Here is a 26,145-nt window from a genome sequence, read left to right on the forward strand (position 1 = left end):
GCAAATTTAATCAAAGCTACTTCCTTTGATGCACAATTAGGGTGAAAACATCTTTTGCAAACGGCTCTGAAGGCTGACTTTCATGATTAAAGAAACTGAAAGTGGAAATAAGGACATGATCACAGAAATGAAATAGAAATGAAAACGCAGCCGTAAAGCAAGGATAAACATCTGTAGAACGAGATAATGCCAAAGCTATAACGGTCTCACTCACAAGCCATCACCTAATGGAAAATCCCTGTGGCTTAAATGGACTTCTTTTTTCAATTATAGCAATTCAGCGGTTTTTAACGAAATGCGCCGCATAATTCTAATGGCACCTCATTAAAAAAGGGGGTCGGTGCTCTTAAAAGTGATTCAGCACAGACTCTTGATTTGCATATGAGATGGCAAGCTTTACCCTTTCCTCCTCCCTTTCCATACACCACTCGAAAGTATGCCCTATATCTCCCCCCCCCCCCCCACCCCACACCCCCACGTTTACAATACCCTACCCGTACCCTACATCGAAACCTGCTAGTATAATGTCACGCCCCACCTTCTCCCTCCTACTCCCCCAGGGGTCTCTCATGCGTCCTCACCGTACATTAGAATATTGGGTAATTGTTACCCTACTTTCCACTTCTGTAAGTCCCCATACAGCAGAGAGAGAGAGAGAGAGAGAGAGAGAGAGAGAGAGAGAGAGAGAGAGAGAGAGAGAGAGAGAAGGCGTATCTTAGCAACGGAGATTTTTCCATTTCTCTTTTGTACTTTGTTTGCTTTGACATTTCCGATTTCCTCCTTATTGTTACTCAGTGTTGCCTTTTTCAATTAGAATTTTCCAAGGAAAAACAACACACCGTACATTAGCATGATTATAAGTACCTGTTCAATATATCGTAGAAAACTCCAAGCATCATTTCAGTCGACAAAACCTTTTGAGAAAAAAGTCTTGGAACAACTTCCTGCTATGTATGACGCGGACTTTGTTCTTTCTTATACACCAAATTCCTCTCTAAAGCATGATGAATACACACGTTATTTTCTTATTTATTTATTTTTTTAGTAGAGGAATGTGATAAGAGGATTTACTGTCGTCTCCACAGTAAAAAAAATAATAAAAAAAGGAATTCTACTAGTAGTGAATAAAAAATTATTGAAAATACTATCGAATGCTCCTTCAGAAAGAAAAATGGACCCAGGTCATCAACTATATCTGGGACATTTCTCAAGATTAATGCGGTTTATCTAAGAGAATTTCCCAATAGCTGAGTTGAGGCAAAGTATTTAGAGTTGTAATCCTGGCATTAGCGCCAAGACGGTCATTAACTGATAACGAGGAATCAAGAACTGAAATGGTGTGTAATGCGGCAGTCAACAAATATACACAAATGTGTTCGATGAAAATAAAATTTAAAAAATGCTGAAAAGACAAATTAGTTGAGCTCGGATATAAAATACAAAATATTCATCAAATATTCTGATTAACTTTGAAACACGATGAGGTCTTTATTCACCACAGTCTTACCCTAGATAATCATCTTTGGCAGACATAATGGGTGATATATGTAATGTCGATTCTTTAGATCAAGACGAAAAGAAAAAATATAAGCACCTAATATAAGTATTAGGCTCGAAAATTCTGAAGTACCTGAGAGAGAGAGAGAGAGAGGAAAGAGGAAGAGATTACGAGAGAGAGAGAGAGAGACGAGAGAGAGAAGAGGAGAGGGACAGAGAGGATTGAGAGGAGAGAGAGAGAGAGAGAGAAATTTCTTACGGCATTTTCAAAAAGATACAAACGAATTTTATAGTCAAGTAAGATCTTGCTTTTTTATGAATTGGACGCAAAATGTTTTTATAAATTTGTGTAATTTTCTTAAATACGAAAATCCCACCGATAAAATATACTAGCGCAGACTTAAGCAAGTTAGTGACAGTTTAATTATAAATATATCGTGTAATTGCATATAAAAAGCATGTGGTGTATATATATATATAATCTATTATATATATATATATATAGATATATATATCTATATATATATATATATATATATATATATATATAACGAAACCAAAATCACGAAAAAAGAAAGAAAAAATATGGTTACCAACACAAAAGACAAACAAGCAAATGGTTCTGACCCACTTCTCTCTCTTTTACCCAACATCAGTTTTGCATTTTCCATCCATGAACTGTAGGCTACTGTGCATTAGTGGCCGCCCCCTCCAAACTAACTCTATACTCAATGAAATAGAAGTGGAGCGTTTACTTTATTTTGGGGGTGGGGTATTATAGAGAGGTCGTGGGAATGCAAAACGTGACCATGATGCAAATTCAGGTAGTTTATAAAGCAGGATTAAAAATCCCCAAAGAAGGGGAACATCGACAAACGTAAAAAGTCTGACCCCCCAGCCTTGTGATAAAAGAAGAAAGAAACGTAACTGAAACATGAATCAAACATCAGGCCTGGAGAGAGCGCAAAGCACAAAAGACAATTGTAATAAGTGATACAGTATCTCACTTAGTGCGTCATTAATGACATTTAATAAAACGAAGGTGAGTGGCAGTGTTTGGAACAAATCACTACAGCCACGATCATACGCAATGGGATAAATTATCATTACCAGGTTAGGCTATGATTACGTTCCATGACACACAACTGGCCTGTAGTTTCAAAATTCTTTAGAGATTTATTTTGCTTAAGCTAGAAACTGATCAAAACAGGCTAATCTCGGAACTGTTGTTGACGACACAGTCAATGTGAGGAAATGAAAGAAGAGGTAGCCTGACGGGTTTACAGTGGTTGCCTGTGGGAAAGATGGACTTCTGCTCGTCCTTATTATTACTATCATGATTATTATCATTATTAATTAGGAAAAACAGAGATATTGAACAAGCAATAGACTTGAAAAGCAAACTCCCACAAAACAAAATGCCCATCAGAGAAAAAACGGAATAATATTACAGGTAAATTATTTTAAGCAACGAGTAGTGTTTACGATAACAATACATACAATGAAAATTAATGTTAAATGAGTAGAGTGGTTGCTAAGAACGTTTGAGAGAGAGAAATAAAATCAAAGAACTAATGAACAAAATCTTTCTGGATACATTCAGGTGGACCTACATCTGAATGAATGGTCTCATGAGAAGTGCGTAAAGTATCAATGGACATTATGGGTAGACAATGTTGGAGAGAGATAGAATCAAAGCTGCGTATTTGCGCGTGTGTGTGTTGGGGGGCGGGGAGGGGGCGGTCAAGAGATATTCAGTCTATGGAATCAATATCAGAAGAATGAATTGAAAGTAAAAACAAACGGATGGGGTTCTTTTTATTTATTCAATTATTTACTTTTTTTTTTTTTTTGGTTAGAAGGCAAAGTGTGTATTTTACAAAATATTACTGAAAATTAGTTGTAAAAACCAATGAGAATGTTCAGCCTCCTTCGGCGTTTAGATGTAAAATGTTGCTCAATGAACAGAAAAAGATGTATGAGAAGCAATACAAGGAGAGGCTTCGAATGAGTACTGTACCTGATCCCTTGACCTGATAGCCAGCGTAGCGTTAAGGGAAAGTCAAACCAAGATGTACCACAGGGCGAATTTCTGAAGGGAAAGAACTGAGTTAGTTTCACTCCTTGTTACGAACACGAAATGCTTTTAACTCACTATTTTCGAGTTAAAACAGTAATAACATTTATGAAACAACAATAACTAAAACCTCGTACATCAAATACTACACATTTCGATATTTCGTCAAATATTAAGTTTTCTGAAATACATACCTGTTTTCTTTTAAGACTTTACCTATAAATAAAGTGCATTTATTCTTAAAGACTTGAGAAGCCAAACAATAAACATTAAGAAACCCGCTCCTACACTGGTGGTCAAGTAACCAGAGAAGTTGAGCAAAGATGGTCTGGTCAGTACTAGAAGTGGCCACCACTGAATATCAGGCGACGCTGACACGTCAACTCGTAACTAATAGAGCCAAAAATGCTAACTAACATTAAGTACATTGTTACTACTGTACAGCACAGTGGTCTGAGTTCCCCCTCTTTCTCCCCCTACAGGGGGACGATCCAATATTGGAACCTTATTCACATAATTTGGGGCCTTGCCATGCCCTTTTGCTGCCTCCCTCACTCAATTACACAACGACAATTAATTACCCACAATACAAAAACATGACAAGCACTATAAGACAAATGGGTCTGTCCCATTCTTTATTCCTCTCCCTAATTCCTTCCTTTCACCCCCGCTAATTCTCCCTTCCAAACCTTATCTTCCTTCCGGGGGACCCGGCAAGGGGTTTAAATCGGTTTCAACCGAACCCTCTTCCTATTCTATCCACCTCCCCCACTGATACCGATACCGATAGTGAATGGTAACTAATAACAACATGGCATGAGAAGAATCAGTCAGTGAGTGAAACGCTCGTTCATCTTCAGATATAATAATAATAATAATGATACCTATACGTCTCGCTCAAGGTAGAGCAAAATAGAATAAAAATAAAATAATTGGCCGAGAGAAAATATCATTAACCCGTTGACTGAAAATGGCTTATAACTTATATAAGGACACCATTCAAGCGCATTCAGCTGGAAATGAGAGCTCACCTTCCATCAAGGAGTGAATAAAGGTATTATTAGTTTCAGGAACAGTGGCTCTTGTAAACAAGTTTGACGTCAGAGGTTACATAATATCATCTACTGCCACTTCAGTCTTTTTGCCTCCGGCTGTTGAATTTCCTGCTGTTTGTAAACAACAACAGCAACCATAATAATAGAAGAGAGAGAGAGAGAGAGAGAGAGAGAGAGAGAGAGAGAGAGAGAGAGAGAGAGAGAGAGAGAGTCTGAATTAATATCCGACTTGAATCCTCAAGGGAGTGGCAAGTAGAATCGCATTTGCAATGTCGCAGCAAACATGTCGTAGCTACTTTTGAAATGCCAACAGTAGATTAAAAATAGACCTCGCATTGAGGGCCACAACGTCGCCTTCCAGTTTCGTTTACTTGTCGACTACAAAAGAAATCTAATAACGTTGGTTCTCAGTATCTGCTTTCTCAAGATGATTGCTACCTTCAAAACAACTTTGATGTTTAACATTTGAATTTCAAGGCAAAATTGACTATTAGCATGACGCACGTTCTTCATGTATATTTTATATACGATAGGAAAATCTTTTCTTGAAGCATCTTTAAGACTTCCTACCAAGCATCTTAACTGTTCCTAACTTCATTTTATTTTTAACGTAAACTTTAATACTACTGTGAGATACATGCTTGTCTTTAAATATCTTTTTTGCTGCATTACGCAAATCTGTCAGTTCTAATTTACAAGCAGTCTGGGGCGCAGCTACCTCCATAAAGATTTTCATTAACTTATAATTGAATTCAGCTACAAAAAAACTCCGAGTAGTTTAATCACTTACCGAATGTTCTTTCTTAATTCTGAAACATGAATTCTTCTAACTCTGAAGAATAACTCAAGATGCAAACTCTTCAGTATAAGAACATCGTTGCTATCAGTAATGCATGAAGTACCATTATATAATCATATATATTCCCCTCTTAAAAGTATGCTTTCAAGACCATACCATAATGGGAATATAGTTTTAGTTTTTGTTTGCCCGGCCACCCTCAGATCTTAAAAACTACTGAGGCTAGAGGGCTGCAAATTGACATGTTGATCATCCACCCTCCAATCATCAAACATACCAACTTGCAGCCCTCTAGCCTCAGTAGTTGTTCTTGTATTTCAGGAAACGGCGTCACTCACTTTTCCGGTAGACCTGGTATTACGACACATGAAATAAAAACCGATAATTCTGATAAACCTGTTTCCCTGATTCACAAGTGCTTTGCATGTTCTTTGTGATTTTTCAAATTTTTATGATTGGCGCTAGTTCTTATGAAGTAGCTCAGAAACAACCTAGCTTAATCAGAATTTAGATCTTGCTTAAATATATGAGGAAACAGTTTGAAAGGAAATTTTGGGTTTGCATATTTGTCTGCCAGACACACATGTATTGTAATAGCTAAAATCACACCTCGGCTTCTCGATTTTCTCACGCTTTTTGGATACGCTTGAACCTAAATAAAAACAAATGGCAAAGAAAATCTGACAGCCATGACAGGCTTCGAACCCACACACGACATGTTAGGGTTAAGTTACTCTTCTCCTGGTCTTACCACTGCCGTCAGAGTTGATCCATTAGTTTTTTATTTTGGGTTCAAGGTTACATGATTTGTGTATCCATAAAGTGTGAGAGCTCGATAAGTTTAAGAGGTCATTGATGCAGTTGTAAATACATACATACACACACACATACATACAATACATATAATATATATATATATATATCTATATATAATATATAAAATATATATATATATATATTGACATTTTTTACATACATGTATCTTGTTTTAATACTGAGCCATTTCCCCCCGACAAGTAGGTGGTTTCCAGGAAAAAAAAATCAATGATCACATTTGATTTCTCACTTAAAACTCCTGACTGATGAATGAATCTTATGTGCAGGAAACTTACCTAACACTTAGGCGCTTCATACACCTATAAAGAAGGCTCCCAGCAGCTCGTCGAACTCTACACACACGCACACACACACACACACACTGCCCTAAACAATTCTATCTTGCACGCACCATCTAGGTTTCAAGATGTTGAGGTTCCCCATTTCCAGTCACTGTTTCAATCTATCCTTTGCAGTTCTCAAAGAAAGAAATTTAAAAGGTGTCTGATTCATTTTCGCCTAGTAACTACTGCTACGAACTTGTATACCAAGGAAGATGTATGGTAGGATTGTGACAAAGTAAGACAGATTTCGAAAAGACGAATAGGGGGTCAGACGACTAAATGGGTTTACACGAAAAAGAGGGTGTGGGTTAAGTTGGTGTTATGCCCCAGTTTTATGAAAACTCATAAGGTAAAAGAACCTTTTAAAGAATCATTAGAGAGGTACTGGGGACTGTTTTGTTTGTTTGGTGCGTAAGAAAAATTGTTGGGATAGTTAAAAACGTACATTACTATTTCCACAAAGAGGCCCAATTACTACAAAAGGGCCTCTGCGATTCTCTGGGAAGCACCAAAGGGTTTCCGGCAACAACAGGGACCAAAGATTCCCTCCGAAGTCCCTGGGTGAGAGCCCGAATAGTCAAACTGATTCGATTCGGTTTTGGAGAATGACACAGCTTAGTTCCTGCTTTCTTAAGCTCATTGAAAATACGAAATCTATCCAGGTGTCAACTATAAGTCTTGAGTGTCAAAGCAAGCAAGAACTGTGTTGTGTGTCTTTTCCCAAAACTAAATTAGATCAATTTGGTTGATACAGGTTATTATAATCATATCGCGGAAAATTAGAAATATAGTTTGTTTCCTTGTTACCTAGCGAGAAGTTTAAAGATACTTAATTTTAACAGTTTTTTTTCAGTTGCCTTTAAGCATCTCTCTGAAATTAATATAACAGGAAAAGCAAAATCTCAATATGCACAATCTGCCAAAACTTTATACCTGACAATTTAAAGTTGAATGACAAAAAGCAGTATCATCTTCACACTTGAACTAAAGCTAATTTCCAAGTACACTGTTAAACACTGTCATTCGTCAAAAGAAAAGTTGATGGATTCTATAGTAGACTTTTAACGTTCCGAAAATCAGTAGTAACTCCAATATTTTAAGTTTTGTAAAATCATACATTTATTATTCTATTTTGCTTTAGTCACAGAATATGAATGCTTAGACAATTAAATAAAGTCGACATTAAACCCATCGAACCTATGTTTTTTTTTATCTAAATATAAGTCTATTTTCATCCTTATACATAGTTTATAATTGTGATATTAACCACGTAAAGAAACCATTCAAATGATTTAAATTAGTACTTAATTTTGATGAGCAAGGAATTTTGATCCAAAGCTAGACGAGCTACAGAAAAAAAATTACGCTCTCCTCTAATTTCAGTATTTAGAAACGGACATGATACCAAATTAAAATGGCTTGAGTTATGTGAGTAGAACTTACCAACTTGGAATTCAGTCGGAACTTACAATCATAAAACCAAACAAAGGAACAAATATGAGGTTCAACTATAAATTACGCTTTAGCAGTGTGCTCTTACATTCTCAGCAATATGTTGAGGATACCTGTATTTGAAAAATGAAAACTGTGACCATAAAAATTTCAGACAAAGTCGGTATCTAAATAAAACTAAGGTGAACAAATAAAATGGTGCCTAAGAGGGAAGAAAACATTTGCTAACACACTTTATTCTCTTGTAATAAAAAAAACTACTAATGTTAAAAGATCAGCACTTAAGACCAATTAGTGAAGATTTAATCTTTTTAGATTTAGAATTATAACATGAACTGCAATTGTACATGTAATGATACTAATTTTTATCTTAAAGCCTATAAATGGCAAAAAAGTGTAGGTTTCAATGTCTGCTTTTTCGTAAAAAATTAAACCAAGAATTCATACTGGAAAAAATATCTAATTTTCCCTATGTAAATTGTCATGAGAGCATCTCCCTCCGCATTATGGACATCATCCGTGATGGGGTGGAGGGTAAAAAAATAAGTTCAAATAATAATGTCCTGAAATCAAGTAAAACTTAACATCTCACCAGCGTAACAGATGACGCGTAAAGTTGCAGGGTCATCCGAATAATCGACAAGGGTAATGATATTAACAGTTACAACACCCTGAGAATAATAATTCTGTGTCAACATTGTTATAGTCAAAATGATTAAAATAAGAGAACGCTTCCACATTGAAACCCCAAAAAGTGGGAACTATTAAAATTCATAATCAATAAGTTAGCAAACCATCGAAAATTAAATCTGAACCATCGATGCTTGTAAACCGATTCTTTTTTCGATTTATTAATGTCATGGTCACTGGTTTCTATCGCGTATTGCGACAGACCCTTTAGGAAACATTTTACCATATTACTTCTTGTAGCTTTCCTATAACACGTTATGGAACGCTCATTCACACATTTACAATTCAAGGTCGTGCATTTCGTAACGACTGGTTTTGGCGATCATCGCCATCATTCGCGTGCCTGGGGCCGCAAAAAAAAGAAGAAAAAAGAAAAGAAAAAAGGTCAGCTGATTACGACACTATAGCGCAATACTCAATTAACCACAGTGACAACATTTTGCAGTTCGATATGAACCTACCTATATACGTAGTAATACACGGATTACACTGATGATTTAGGTCACGCCCACATTTGGCAGTTGCTCAGGATGGCATGGTACGTAAACATATGCCTAATTTTGGCGATTTAATTGCGTTGTAGTTACGTCACACAGCGACATGCGTAACAGCATCGTAACTGTGCCATGTACATGGATGCCACCGAATATAAAGTGCCTGGTGAACTTATCACCAATTATTCTCGTTGTAGTCACAGACAGAGCAAGATCTACATTACCACTCCCATTGTGTAATTTCTTTTGCAAGAACATAGAGGACATGGATTTGCTACACCTCATACCTGAGAGCCAACATGACCCTGAATTAGTAAAAGGGATTTTGGATTTTCACAATGCCATGTTGCAGTTAAGAATCCTAAGGTGCATGGAGGAATGACAACACAAGTTTGAGAAGAAGCAGAGAAAATCAAGACGTTGTTGGATCTGGCCCTAATTACAAGGCAGAAAGGAATAAAGGATACCTTGACAACTTGATGCAAGAATTGGCAACTGAAAATCCAGGACTGTACTGGAATTTTACTAGTATTATAGAGGACCTTTTCGATGAAACTGTAGAACGTGTCATACCCTACATAAAGAAGACCCTCACATTCTGAAGGAAATCCATGGAGACAGGCCTGCATGTTGCAATTACCCTTCGTTACCTTGCAACTGAAGAATCCTACAAGAGCCTGTCCTTCAAATTCTGTGTAGCTCCCAACACAATCAGCAGTATTGAACCTGAGACTTATAGAGCGCCATTGTGGCTGCCTATGGGGATAAGGTCATGCAGGTACTCAGCACCCCAGAGGAATGGAAGGATGTAGCCCATGGTTTTGCGTAACGATGGAATTTCCCACACACCCTTGGAGCAATAGATGGGATACACATTTGCAACTAGGACCCATCCTTTGGAGGAACCCATTATCTTAATTATAAGAAGTTCTACTCTGTCATTCTAGTAGGAGTTGTTGATGCTAAGTGCAAGTTCTGGTACGTGGATATAGGTGCCATAGAGTGCGAGTCTCATGGTGGTGTCTTTGCTAAGACACAGTCAGACAAAATGCCGGATAAACATGAAGCCAACCTGCCTGCCCCTGAAAGTTTGGCCAACGAAAACTAAAGATAAACCCCCAGTCAACTATTTCTTCATTGGAGAAAACGTCTTCACTCCTAAGTAGTATATGACTGACAAAACCTGAACACATCTACAACTATCAACTGAGCAGGGCAAGACATACAGTGGAGAACGCCTTTGGGATCCTAGCAAGCAGGTAGATATTGTTCACAATTATTATTATCTTTATTCAGTATTATAACAAAGTGAAACTTTAAGTCTGCTTGCTGAAATACGTATGTGATATGAAATACCTTTTGTATACCATCTAATAATTAAATCACTATTTTCCATTTGTCTCCCACAGGTTCAGATTGTTTCACACGTCCATAAATCTTCGTCATGCTCGTATCGAGTCAGTGGTGTTGGCCGCTTGTGGATTGAGCAACTTAATTATAATGAGAACTCATCATGTCAGGAGTGAGGGAGATCAAGAGGACTCGGTGACACATCAGGTCCTACCTGGCAGCCGTACGTCTGATCTAACTTTACCAAACCTGATTTCCCAACAGTGGCACACAACAACCAACAGCGGGAAGGCTCAACGTGACCACCTGCGTGACTATGTTAACTCCCCTGCAGGCTCCGTTCCTTGGCAGGAATCTATGATATAAGGAAAAAACAGAAAATGCCTTCTTATCTTTTTTGCCTTCCACTTTAGGCGAACAGCCTGTCACACTCTGACAGGCTGTAAGCTTTGTTGTGGTATAGCAAAAAGCCAAAATATATGTGCATGCCTGCTCTATACAGATTTTGTCTTCTGATTTTAGCTTCCAAAATAATTAATAATGATGTTCAAAACAAGATTTATATTGTTGAAAGCACATGAGGATGAATGTCATTTATTTTTTTACTTCAGAATATGTTCATCTCGAGAAATGGGAGTATTTTAATGTAATTAATAAAATCTTTACTGATGATTAAAATGTTACATTATAATAATTTTTATTTTATTGCATTATCAGCTATTATAGAGTCTATTTTGTCTTGTTAGAACTTTCTTATTTAACTGACTAATGTACGTAAATGTAAATGATGATTTATTAATCACATAGTGATAAATAACATAAAAAAGTATATGTATATAATATAAAAAAATATGTTTGTTTAAAAGAAAACCATTTGTAAAACTATGTAAATTTTATCAATAAAATTTACAATAAAATATAATGATAATAATGGCTACCATGTATATTTTTTTTTACTAGTTTCCATAGTCATTTTTCCTTTATCTGAAGTTCTGAAAATATATATCTTCATTCGCATCAAGTTTAATAACATTTAAAACATTTGACATGGCTTGTATGAATTTTCTATGGGGAAAATTGGAGAAAATTGTTACAAAAAAATTCTAGTGTTTAACATTTGAATTGTCAATTCAAGTATTACTCTAGAAAATAACATTAAGTTATTAGTGCTTTTAGCAAAAATAAATAACTGCACAATTTATTATACTAAAAAAATTTTAGCAAAAATAAATAACTGCACAATTTATTATACTAAAAAAATATACATATACAAATTCGACCATCTAAAAAAATATTACTCTAAAATATACATATCTTCATGCTGGCTGCTGCCTTTTATGCTCGGCATCGTGTGTGAGGCAGCGTTGCCACATCGGAACCTACACAGTGTACTGAGCTTACTGGCAGGTTACCATGGCGATTCATGGAGCACTAGGTAATGGATGGCTCATGTAGTAATTGCAAGTTACGATCTGCACAATCTAATTACGACAAATGGCGACGACATTGCGCAATGACATGATGACAATGACAGTTTTAGACAGTCAAACAGATCCACCATCACTTGGTGCACGGCGCCAAACTCGGCGACGCGATAACGATTCATGGCGATTGTTGGCGATTTGATCATAATTACATTGTAATGACGTCGTAATTAACAAGTTTTCGGCAGTTATGCACAGCGCGTCCTTGAATCGCAAATATGTGAGCGAGGCATTGCTTGTTGCCTAATATATTGTACGCCACCTTCCCGTATCTTGAAATGAGTACAAATAATTTGAATAAACATCACTTATGTGTAATAAACGCTTCACCTGCTCTGCGATGCACCTGTTTATTGCAAAGACTTGGGAAGCAAAATGCTCATCTACCTGTTGATGCTGTTCTGGATTTATAGAGAATCGAAATTCTCTTCTCTCTGTCTGTCTGTCTGTCTTACATGCACATGTTTATTGTTAAAGCATAAAACAAAAATATGACCTTCGAATAAGCACATTAGAATTGCAGTCTTCATACTTTGCAATAATTATAGTATATCACTACAATACATGACATATTTTGCTTCTTCCAAACTCGTAACTAATAAAATGTATAAATTTTAGACTCCGAGTAAAACAAATAAAGATATTCTCCTTCAGGTTCCTGGTCTAAATCATCCAGTCTGTCACTGGAAAACAGGCGGTGAGGTATCTCTCGAAAGCAAATGTACATCATTGCAGAGCTGCAGCTTAGCTGACGGCGGCTTATCCTGATTCACGTTACAATTACGGAAAAGAAGCTGCAGCTTGATGCTTGGAACGTATCCAACCAAAGTTCCGGGAATGAATGGAAACTGTGAACTCGACATATTCACAACACGCTAATCATAACGCCAACTACGCGATACAATCTACGAGAGAAACGGCAAACGTTTATTGTGGAAGGGAGTTCCCGCTTGCCATGTGTTGCAGGATGGCATATTCAACTCACTTTCAACATTGCGACCTCAAGCAAGCATAAGAAGAGAACTATATTATTCTTTAAGAAATACAAATTACTGTACTGATGCAGACTGCTGTGGGAAAAACTTTAGCGAAGATTTTTATTATCTTGATTTAACAAGAAATTTGTTTTTATCTGGAACGTCATCTCGACTTAATAATAAAATGACTCGTAGATTACAGAAAAATCGCAGCGGGAAAGTCAAAGATAAAATTAGAAAAGCCTTTTGCGACGCTGTTATTTGGCAAGAGAGCGAGCGTGGAACTTTCTGATTTCATTCAATTTCCGGACATCTCACTTACGTGAAAAGCTGGAAACCACAATTACTCAGCTGAGAAGTTGTGGAGACGCCAAAGTTGTCAGGCTATCCTAGCTAAAATTGCAAGTAGTTCATTTGTAGGCTAAATTTCGAAAATGAGATCCGGTTACAACAGCAAAGTAGAAATAAAATTAAAGAAAAAAAAACTATATAAACATATGGGAATATAAAATCATTCATTAAAAATAACTTTACACACACACACACACATATACTATATATATAAATTATATATATATATATATATATATATATATATATATATATGTGTGGTGTGTGTGTGTGTGTGTGTGTGTGTGTGTGTGTGTAAAGTTATTTTTAATGAATGATTTATATTCCCATATGTTTATATAGTTTTTTTTTCTTTAATTTATTTATACTTTGCTGTTTGTAACCGGATCTCATTTTCGATAGCCTACATTTTTGCGCTGCGTTGTTTCCCTTCAGGATCAAAACGCATGATCATTAAATACCTTTTTCCTGATGACATATTTAGTGAGCTTCGTTTGTTTAAGAATTGTGAAAATCATAGTTTCCATAGACTTTACCAAACCTGCAAAAATGGAGGTAAAAGGAAAGCAACGCAGAGTTGTTTGTATTACACCATGGACAAAATACTGAATCAAAAATATATATATATATATATATATATATATATATATATATATATATATATATATATATATCTATATATATATATATATATATATATAGATATATATATATATATATATTAGATATATGATATGCGGAACACGAAGACCAAGACAGTCGCATCCAAAAGGTCAACCTATTTGTCTTTTATTGGAGATCAATAGATGAATGACGTCAAGTGATCTAAATTTTCGAGCGCCACATATGAAATTTTGGACGAAAACCGAATTGACGACATTGTCAAAGAAAGCATGAAATGAAAATCACTGGGGCTTCTAATTCAATCTCTGATAGGCTCTCTGGACCTTCTACCAAATAGAAGTAGGTCTCTTATAGGAGCTTATAACCTTATAACTTCCGGGAATTCCCTATAAAGGTGTGTGGATTAACAAAGGATTTCTTGATGAAATAATTATTTTCCTTGACTCAAAATTAAGCCATTACAGAAAGTAGCAGGTTATTGTAAAGACAGTTATTGTAATTTGTCATTCAAATCTTACATGAAAATATAATTTTCTGGTAAAAGAGTTTTCTAAGTCCCTACCAAAGTTGTCAATGCAACAGCAGTTATCCATACGCCTTCTTAACTTTTATGAGAAACATAAATATTTTGAATTTTTGGAGGCGGAATATTACATCCCACAAACAGGTTAAAACCAACAAAAATTCTTGGTGTTGTGGCATTAAAGTAAGTATATGTCATTACCTTCACTTCAACAGAGCTGGACGAAGGTTAAGTATTCACTCGTGTCTGTCTACAAGATATCAAAGTAAATTTCCGATGGATATTAATTAAATTTTGTGGAGGCGTGGGCCACGGACCGAGAGAAGGGTTATTAGTATTTTAGATGTGTTTGAAAGAGGATCAAAGAATCTTTCTACATTTTTATTTTCCCCCTGGCCAAGTGGTTAACTGCCTTACCGGGCCAGCAAAAGTCCTGGAACAGACCCCAAGCGTGAAACCGCCTTGTGATAATTTCGTTTAAAATCCCACTGTTGGAGTTCTATTGCCCAGAGCAGTGAATTATGGAGATAGTGTTGATACCATGAGGTGGATCGCAACCAGAGGATGGGTAGATAGAGAAGATGAATGTGAATGTAATAAATAAATAAAACTACCGACTTCATCTTGAAAGACTATTAAGCTCAGTCAGAGACATAGTTTATTTAATGATTAACATTAACAAATGCTATCAGTAGTTAAATTATGGCCCCTTCACTTTGTGGTAAGTATAAATAATGAAAAGTAGGATTCATTCATCCAGCGAGATCTATGAGAAAAATAATAATAATAATAATAAAAACTTGTCGATCAATCTGCTGCATATTTTCTTTGAAGAAACTCGCCTGAACGATGCAACACCAGATTCAAATTGAGTGGAGGTCCTCCTCTAACCTCTCGAGGATCAGTGTTTCTGAACACTGGGTAGTGCGTGACTTGGTTGTTTCTCGAAAGACCGTGAATGGCCACACTCTGGAAAGCGAGTAGAACGCACTACACGACAGTATCAAAAGCACCAAAGGGAAAACGAAAAGTTCACAGTTGCAGTCATCAAGGATAATATTATCTTTCGAAGATGACAAAACCAAAATTGGCTACTGTTGGGGTTGGGGGTGGGGGCCTGCAGCAGCAATTTTCAGATCAAGAAAGCCGTCAGTTTCCCATCAATTCATAGACTAACCAAACCTGCAAAACGTTTAAGCATTTCGAGGGTGAAGGGAGATTAAAGGAAAACAACGCATAGTTGTTTGTACTCACCATGACAAATTACTGAATCATCATTAAACGGCAATCTTAGGTAATTCACTATTCAGTTTCACTACTTGCTTACTAATTCAACATTTCTCTATGAACCATATTAATTCAACATTTCTCTATGAACCAAAGTAAAGCAACACACGTTGTTTGGATGTGGAACAAATAAAAAGCAGGAATATGATTAATGATTAATTTTTTCAATCTCTGTCCACACGAAAAAAAAGCTCTGATAGCTGTAAATCACATTTCAGAGCGTATTTGAGTTGTGAGAGGCGATTATATATTATGACTGGTGAGACATTGTAGCTAAACGCAATGGTATGTTGATTAGTTATAACATCGCCGTTTAGTTATAATGTCTCGCCAATCATGTATATTATCAATATCTTACGACAAACTTCCCTGTCAATTTTTTACACGCAAAATTTGTAAGATTAAAGCATCATCAAAGAATCATTAAAAAAAAAGATTACCACTGTATACAACTTCCTAACCTAATATATGAATAATGAAAGTAACCTAAAATTATTGAGACTCGGTTACACAGCTTGGCTAACTAGACTGTGGTTGACTATTTTTTCTTCACCCGTTTGCAATTTTGTCATGCAGACGTGCCTGCTACTCTCGGCCATGTACATTTGCATTCCAAGTGTAATAATAGTTAACAAAAAATTAGCTCGTACAAGACTATTAACAATAAGACGAGGCTTCAGGAACTTATGCTTGAATATGGAGTGGTTCCTAAGGCGAGTATGGATGGATCTCGTCTCTCGGAGTCCGAGAGTTCATCCCAGCTCCAGACATATAAGTGATTTTAATCTTCAATTGCGAGTGGTCTGAACGATCGCCCCATCAGCGAGAGGTGCAACTTGCGAGCGAGCAAAAATATTTTGGGCGCTTTCTATCAAAATCTCGCTGCTCCGCCTTTTGACATAATCAGTAAATTATGTTACTAATATTGCTGTTTTTTTTATTTTTATTTTTTATTTTATTTTTTTTTTTTTTTTGGGGGGGGTCGCTACCAGGGTAGAAAGGCATGGGGCTAGCAACCTCATTCCAAATGACTAACACTCTTTTGGCCATCTCGTCTGAAGAAAGAAAGATTGACGGACATATATTCTAAAATATACATGATATATTCAAACATGATCTATATTAGAAGACATATGATATATGATGCACTTGGGAAAATGAAAATAGTCAGGATTTACATCCAGTATCGCATTTCCATGTGGTACAGCTACATACACATACATATATATTTGTGTACGTGCATTTACATGTTATTAACTATAAAATCAACAGTATTAAACAAAAGGAACAAAAATGTAAAAGAAAAAAAAATCGTGGAAAATCTTTATGTCGCCGGGCATTTGCAATTTTGCACAAACCACATCCTTGAACTGGAATTGTGGAAAGGACTGACTCCGATGAAATTACAGTGATTTTGGACACCGCTAACCCGCCTACCATCCAACCCATCGGGCGCCTCCAGTGCTCTGGTCACATATGGACGGCTGCACCATTTTCAGAATACAAAACCTTTAGATGCGAGTCACACGACCCAGAATGACCATATATCCATGTTCCGAACGTTGCAAAAGGCACAGACGCACGATTGAGTCATTAGTTACCGAGACAACTTTGATCTTTAGCTTCATATATGAACACGAAACGGCAACTCCTGATTTGGCCCCGCGCCCTGTTTCCATTTACCCAACTTAATTCGAACGGGAGCAACACATGTTCGACTTATTGCTCCGGATGGATGCGTTTCGTAGACGCATCCTGAAGATGGCATCACATTTCGATTTTAGATCCTAACGTTATTAGTACCAGACCAACCAAGTTCTATGTATGTGTATGTATGTACGCAGGTATACAATATACGGAAGACAGGGGGATGCAGAGATATCAGAGTTCAGAAGATACTATACAAAGCTAGTGAAACGTGAAAAAGTAAATGCATATTATTAATTCCATTACAAAAGCAATATTAACAAGACTGCGTTACTGACATGAATGGGTTACTAAATATCATCAGCTAACTTAACAAAGCAAAAACGAGATCAAGCAGAATATGCTAAAACGCTACAATGAGAACAATAATGAAAAGGTGACATTTCAATCTTAAATAAAGAGTAAAATGAAAAATCTGAAAGTGATATTTCCCTCTAACATTATGAACGCTGTTAATAAGCTTTCCATACGACTCGATTCGGTAGTAGTAATTTTTTTCTTTCTCCCAGCGCTGTGGGCGATTCATTCATTTCAAATCGGGAATTCTGACAAATGCAGCTAACCCAACTGGATGGAGTCTGTGAGGGGTGAGATATTCCATATTTTGGCAATAAAACAATGGAATGTGCGTTATTGTACCGTTTCAGGGTTGCCTCACAAAATCTTGGACCTATAAGCTTACCAATTTGCATTTTATATTGGCAAATACCAGGCTCTTGGTTTGTTAAACTCTTACGCTCGTGTACCGGAGCATAATAGCTTTCCATTTTTGTAAAGAGAGCAACGAACGAACGACAAAATGTTCTCGAATATTATATTCACTGGATACAGCGCCTTCGTAGAGGAACACATCACGTCATTATGTGACCGTTAGTCGCCATTCGTTGCCAGAGGCCTTCCGCTGTAGTCGCATCTAAATTCGGCGATATTGAACTGTATTAGTTCATTCAGGTCCTAGACAAACACAACGTAGCGGCAGATGCTGCCGCTGATCCCAAACAGGGTGACATATTGGAAGCTAGGGGCCAGGCGAAGAGACGAGAATTTGCCAATATATATTTCAGGTGGGAATTCAGATCGACATATTGAAGTTCAAAATAACAAGTAAAGGATGGCTCAGCTTCCGCCTTTTTCCGATGTCTTTTATCTGCCATTTTTCATAATACAGTAGAGATGTAGCTGATTATGTGATACTAATTTTCTTAAATTACAGAACTAACCAAAATTCTACTTGCGTACATATTTTTTTTGTCGTCAGGGAAAATATATAATATATATACTATATATATATATATATATATATATAATTTCCTGTATATAAGTATATATATATCTATATATATATAATATATATATATATCTATATATATATGTACACGAGCATATATAAACAAACACATACATAAAACACACGTCACACAAACACATACATGCATACATATATACGTACATAAGCTAAATCTCATTAATTAAATATAGAAAAGTTGGGTTGTCATTTTCCTTTTGAGAGCGCACGAGATCGGTGCACATTTTTATAGGTTTCACTGTTTTATGTAAAACTGTAGAACTCTGTGAATTAGTAGATTCAAAACAAAAGTCGTAGAGCTAGACTGTGATTAGATGATAATTTTTCTCTCTTTGCCACACCTTTTTATACTTTCATACACATCAATACCATAAGATATTTCATATGATTGTACACTTTCATACTGTCGCCATCGGAAGGTTGTTCAGTCATTATCGAGTAGATTAACTGGGCCAGTTATCTCTTGGCTTCAGCGTGATTACATGGCTTAGGTGATGATAAACCTGTAATTCTGTCATAATACATCAAAAGTCAATGGAAACTTTTACTCACTGAACAAGCGAGTACAGAAACATAGCTTGCATGCTCAGTAGACGACAGGCCGACTTGAGAATTCTTTTATAAAATAAAGGCCAACACGAGCCTTGCTCCAAAAAAATGACTTTCCTATAATAACATCGCTCTTAAATATTTCCAGCTAACGTTATTCTAATTAATCTGTTTCTCTAACCAGACACGAAATCATTGTCTGCATCATTCTCAGTATAGCAAAAACTTTGTTAGAAACAATAAATGGTGCCTTGTGTTTGGATTATACAATCTAGATTTAGACCTTAGGAGGGGTGCACTTACCCATTATATATATATATATATATATATATATATATATATATATATATATATATATATATATATATATATATATATACTCATGAAAGAACTACCAAATAAACAAAGGAGACGAATAAGACACACGAGGAAAAGGATCCAGTTACTATACTTTGTATTCACGATGAACACCACAACAGGATCCCTCAAAACACAAGAAATTATAATATATATAACCATGGTCAGATACGGCTTGGCCAGGACGATATCAAAGGCATGATCGGACTAGATAAGTGAGTGAAAGAAAAAACAGAAATAAAAACGGACAACGTTTACCATTATTTTCTGTGGTCAAGTGAATCAAGAATGGATTATTATTCTACTCAAGTTCTCTGAATGTTGATAAATATCATTTTCGTTAATCGGTCTGAATCCGGTAACATTATTAAAGGCGGCCAGCTCGTTTTAAGCTTATTTAAAACTTTTTTTTTTTAAATCTCCATTGCCTCAGTATACGAATGACATTGGCAAAGGGTAGAATACTGCATAATTCAACTATTTTTCTAATATGGAGGCACACATATTTTACCAAAAAAAATCTTCGCTTTTCCGTAGTTAATTGCCCAACCATTGTTTCTGACATGATTAATGACTATTCGGACATTTTTACTGGCCTAACGGACGAATAATTCAAGCAAAACGAAATTTGGCTGTCATCTAATTTCCTCGTTTACAGTTTTTGTTTCGCATTATATCACCTTATTTCTTTGTTTACTTCTTAATACTTTTTCCACAGATATCAATTTTTGGTTTTGCATCCAATTGTTACTTAATGTGATGCAACATTTCTTCCTTCCAGAGGCTGAAGGTCTATGTCTTACTTCGTGGGGAAACCTCACACTCCTTCTTTTTCCCTTCCTTTCTCTTATTTTCTCGTGCCTGAGCTAGAAAAGGGCTTCTTCAGGCTGAGTTTCGTTCTTAGAGGAAATCGACACACACTTCCTGTAGGCTGAGAAAAAGACAGAAAACAGGTCAAAAGATGGCTCTTCTGTTGCACAGAAAAAGAAAAGATAATGATGTCAATACACAATTTTGAGGAAGACACAAGCAAAATCCCGTAGTGGAACCAAGAAAGCGAAAGAAGTGTTACATTTTTCCGAGAATTGGGTACCTGGTCATTTGTTTTGTATACAAAAAACAAAACAAAACAAATGGCCAGGTACCTGGTCATGAGTTGACTCCAGGGTGTCAAACAGTGGTGTAGAGAAAATTATAGGGCTAGCAAACTCCTTTCAGAATAATAATAATAATAAAAAAAAAAAAAACTGAAAGAGTGGCACCTTCTGCACTTACTCCTACACAAGAAGGCGTTTGCAAGTCGACCTAGTTGCAAATATGGACCACTTTCTACGGGGATACAAGAAATAAACGAGAGCGTTGCGTTGCCAACGTTATCCTTGAACGGTAGCTGAGAAACCAGGGGGCGCTACCGTTTTGACACCAACCAGTTGGGGGCATATATATATATATATATATATATATATATATATATATATATATATATATATATATGTATGTATGTATATACTAGTTGTACCCGGTCACGAATTGCTATGGCTCAGTCTGGTTAAATGGAAAAGAAAGAAAAGAGAAAGCCCCTTTCTCTTACTCTCTCCAACCCCACTGGCTCTTTCCCTCTTTCTTCTCACTAATAAACAACCGTTCTTCTCTCTCTCTCTCTCTCTCTCACTTACTTTTTCCATCTTTCTCCTACCTAACACCCCCTCTACTCTCTCTTCCTTCCTCTCCCTCTCACTCTTTCCTCTTACTCCCTCTTTCCCTCTCCAACAATCACTCTCGTTCCCTCTTTCTTCTCACTAATACCAACTTCCTCTCTCTCTCTCGCGCTCTCTCTTCGCCTCTCTCTCTCTCTCTCTCTCTCTCTCTCAAACACACACACGAAACACTCGCTCTTCTCTGTCTCTCTCTTTTCTAACCCTCCTTCTCTTTCTTCCTCTTTCTTCTCTCTAACACCCCATCTACTCTCTCTCACTTCCTCTCCCTCTCATTCTCTCTGTCAACCCCCTTCTCAAACTCCATCCTCTTTGACGTCATTGATGTTTACGCTATATATTCTTTTCCAAATGATAAGTCATATGTATGCAGAAATTATGCATGATAAATGCGTAAAGTAACTAAGTCTACGGGTATAACCAGCCCCGTTTTACGAGCAGAACCAGATCCATTTCAGGGAATTCCTTCTCACCCCCACCCCCTTTGGACGGGGGGAGGTAGGATGAAACCCCATTATAAAAACACACGCGTATTCGAATGCAATGTTGTGTCAAAATTTCAAAGCATTTGTTGAAGAACTTTTGGAGTGTTGCTGTGGTTCAGTCTGGTTAAATACAAAAGAATGAAAAGAAAAAGCCCCTTTCTCTTACTCTCTTTTTCTCTTTCCAACCATCACTATCTCTTTCCCTCTTTTTTCTCACTAATACCAACTCTCTCTCTCTCTCCTCTCTCTCTCTCGTCTCTCTCTCTCTCTCTCTCTCTCTCTCTCTCTCCTCCCAAACAACTGCTCTTCTCTGTCTCTTTCTCTCTCTCTCACTCACTTTTTCCATCTTTCTCCTACCTACTACGAGATTCAGGGCCTCTGTAACACGGTTTTTTGGACTTTTCTCCTTATCAAAACGTCGGATGTAGCTGAAAGTTGGCATATGTATATTTTACAACCACACAAATTTTGTCAGCATTATCAATAACCTAAACCCAATAGTTTTATTTTTATAGAGTAAAAATTAACTAGCCGACGCCATGGCCAATGATTACGAGCCAAGAGTTGAAAAACATTCATTACGTAAGCAAGGTAAACACCGTTTTACGAAATGTTGCCCCACCCATCCACCCGACAGAAACTCATTCACCTTGTTCCATCGGCTCTGAAACCCATAGTAGTCAAGAATGGCTAACAGGATTTGGAATTGTCCCCGTGGTTGCAAAACTGCATTTGTCTTACGACTTGTAACTTTATGCAGTCAAGAGAAAGCCCATGGCCATACTTACTATAGCCTGAATAGGTAATTATTCAGTTTGTAGTTTAAATCCAATGTTTATGGTCTGATTTGTATTTAGCGTAACGTGATTATAATACTTGTAATGTCATTCAGGATTTTGAACCTTTCCATTAACTATTCACTATGCCACCAAGAGAGAGAGAAAGAGAGAGATTGTATGTAAACAGTCTTTATATAACTATTTTTGTTAAAATAAGATTTTCATCCAAAGTAATTACAATCTTATATGTGCTAAAATCTCCAGCAGACCAACAGATCATCCGATATAATTTTTTTCTTCTTCTTTAGGCCGTGCGACCGTGTTGGATATAAAGACTTTATGAATGGCGGAACGATACATAGATGTGGGTGGGGTATCTGTGCTAGCGTAGTAATACTACTGTAGTAATAGCAGTAATATACATGAATTAAACATTTAGGCCAACTGCTGGGATCCTTGAGGATCATTTAGCACTTCTTACAACTACTCGAGAAATGAGTTTTTATAGCCAGAAGTTAAATTTTCTAATCCAACAATGCCCATGATAGCCTTCAGTGTTATCCTGAATTATAACGAGGCCAAAGTGGGTGGAGCCTCATGAAGTCATCATTCTGACGATAATTATTGGTGAAGGTTTAAAAGCCAAAATACGGTACAGGCTATTTTTTCCAGTAAATAGGTAGATAGCCAATAAATAAAAATTGCTTGACATTGGATATAGCAGTTATCAAATCAAGCTTGTCTACTATGCTTTTGAAAATTACCAACTATTCCCTACATCTTGTCAATCTGATTGTGACCTATAAAGTAGACTGTAATTTCTTAGGACACTATTTTGGGAGTTAGACTAATAATCGAAGTGTTTTTGTATTTATTAACATATTTTGTTGGTTTGTTCATTATGACAATTATCAGTGGAGAGGTTTCAGAGTTCATAAAGGTGTACTGCTTTGCTTGTATTTAAATTTTTATGTCATTATTGCCAGAGGTCTAGCCTTCGTTACGTATAGCCAATCATCCATCGAGAAGGAGGGAAGAAATGCTGTCATAAGTTACGTAACGAGTGCGTTCGAAACCTTTTCTCTGAGTAAGTTGGCCCGTCTTCAAAAAAAAGTCACTTTTACATTATAAGTACCAAATTTTTTCAACCTACGTAATGCAGAATACAGTCAAAATTTATGTGTTGATATAATGTGTATTCTGAATAAGCGTTATATTTATGAAATGCATAGATAAAATGTTATTGCGAAAAAAACGTGTTACAGAGGCCCTGAATCTCATAGTAGCACCCCTCTACTCTCTCTCTCTTCCTCTCCCTCTCGCTCCTTTCTCTCTCCAACAATTACTATCTCTTTCCCTCTTTCTTCTCACTAATACTAACTCTCCTCTCTCCTCCCAAACAACCACTCTTCTCTGTCTCTGTCTGTCTGTCTGTCTGTCTGTCTCTCTCTCTCTCTCTCTCACTCACTCACTTTTTCCATCTTTCTCCTACCTAACACCCCCTCTACTCTCTCTCTCTCTCTCACTCCTTTCTCTTACTCTCTTTTTCTCTCTCCAACAACACCAACTCTCTCTCTCTCTCTCTCCTTTTTCTTACTCTCTCTTTCTCTCTCCAACAATACCAACTCTCTCTCTCTCTCTCTCTCTATCCCTCCTCGTCTTTTTTCCTCTTTCTTCTCCCTAACACCCCGTCTACTCTCTCTCAATTCCTCTCCCTCTCATTCTCTCTCTGTCAACCCCCTTCTCAAACTCCACCCTCTTTGATGTCATTGATGTTTATCCTATAGTATTCTTTTCCAACTGATAAGTCATATGTATACAGAAATTATGTATGATAAATTCGTAAAGTAACTAAGTCTACGGGTATAACCAGCCCCGTTTCACGTGCTGAACCAGCTCCATTTCAGGGAATCCCTTCTCACACCCTCCCCCTTTGGAGGGGGTGGGGGAGGTAAGATGAAAACACGTGTGTATTCAAATGCAATATTGTGACAACATTTCAAAGCAATCGGTGGAGAACTTTCAGAGATTTAAGATTTTGAACAAACGAAAATTTACATTTTTATTTATATGATACGTATAAATGTAAATAAATTCTACTGTTAAAGCAGGATACGTCTAAAGTATAAACGACCCATTAAAACACTTTGGTTTAAAGCTAAGGACTATATTTCAGTGGATTGACAGTGACCCCAGGAATCACCTAAGGGCATATATCCCACCATATATTTCCCCAATGTAACTTCTGTCATTTACTACACGATAAGGGTGGGAGTCAGTCAACTGAAATATAATCCTTGGCTTTAACCCAAACTGTTTATAGGTGTTTTGTACTTGGGATATATATGCATACATAATATATATACATACATACATACATTATATATAACACATACATACTACATACATAGCATACATATACTATACATACATACATACATACATACATACATATATATATATATATATATATATATATATATATATATATATATATATATATATAATATATATTATAGAATTTTCAGTCAGTGAAGATAACAATACTTCAGGGGGTACCATGATACATCTAGTAGAAAGCCATAATCAATTATCAAAAATATTTCGCACACGAAACCTAGTGCATCATCAGTCTGTGAACAATAAAAGTAATTGCATTATAAAAAGGAATTCACAAAATTACTAGCAAATTAAAAATTAATGGTTTAAAAAGCTAAGGAGAAGTTAAAAGGTAAAAATTTTAAAACACTGTAAGAATAGAGAGAGAACTAAGACACCAACCATCCAAGGCTAAAGACGAAGAAGGAATGGCAAAACCTGACGACGACGGGACGTCCCAAACAAAAAGCCAGTTATGTCAAATACAGAGGTGAAGCCGTGGTGTTATCGTTTAAAGAGGGAACTAGCCTTTTAATAAGTAATGACTCCAGGGTAGTTAGATGATCTGGGTCCTTTTTATATCCAATAATAGAGAAGTGCTGTTTCAAGACCTCTATTTGCATATTGCAGCATGATTTTTAATGTTACAAAACTCTGGCCTGTAAGAAAACTGAAACCCATGTGGCTGCAATATTTCGCTTGCAATAGCCTACGAGTAGATCCGAAGTAGGAGCCCGGACATCCAGGGCATGTGAATTTCTATATAACATTAGATCTCATTAAGGACTGTAAGCGATCTTTACAGCTGAAAAGTGAACATATCTTGCATGAATTATTAGAAATGAGTTTTAATTGAAGACAAAGAATTTCTTGTTCAATGATCTGTGTAAGTCTGCTTGAGAATTTAGTATCAAACACAATAGGGATGGAAGCAAAAAGCAGTTTCTTACGAACATGAAAGTTGGGTAAAGGTGGTTGGAGAAATTTGGTTATTAGTTTACTGGTAATTCTAATGACTATGTCTTTGGGATAGGAATTTTTCTGAAAA

At 36.5% G+C, this 26,145-nt stretch overlaps 1 protein-coding gene across 2 annotated transcripts in view; it reads right to left on the reverse strand.

Annotated features, from left to right (window-relative positions):
- LOC135222799 (ensconsin-like) overlaps positions 1-26,145 on the reverse strand; it is a 123,697-nt gene that overhangs the window by 45,392 nt on the left and 52,160 nt on the right. For both annotated transcript variants that reach the window (XM_064261090.1, XM_064261089.1), the window contains exon 2: positions 3,518-3,589. The gene's annotated coding sequence lies outside the window, so the exon portion shown is untranslated. The remainder of the gene's footprint in view (positions 1-3,517; positions 3,590-26,145) is intronic.

Source organism: Macrobrachium nipponense, chromosome 8, assembly GCF_015104395.2.
Source record: "Macrobrachium nipponense isolate FS-2020 chromosome 8, ASM1510439v2, whole genome shotgun sequence".
NCBI classification, from domain to species: Eukaryota; Metazoa; Arthropoda; class Malacostraca; order Decapoda; family Palaemonidae; genus Macrobrachium; species Macrobrachium nipponense.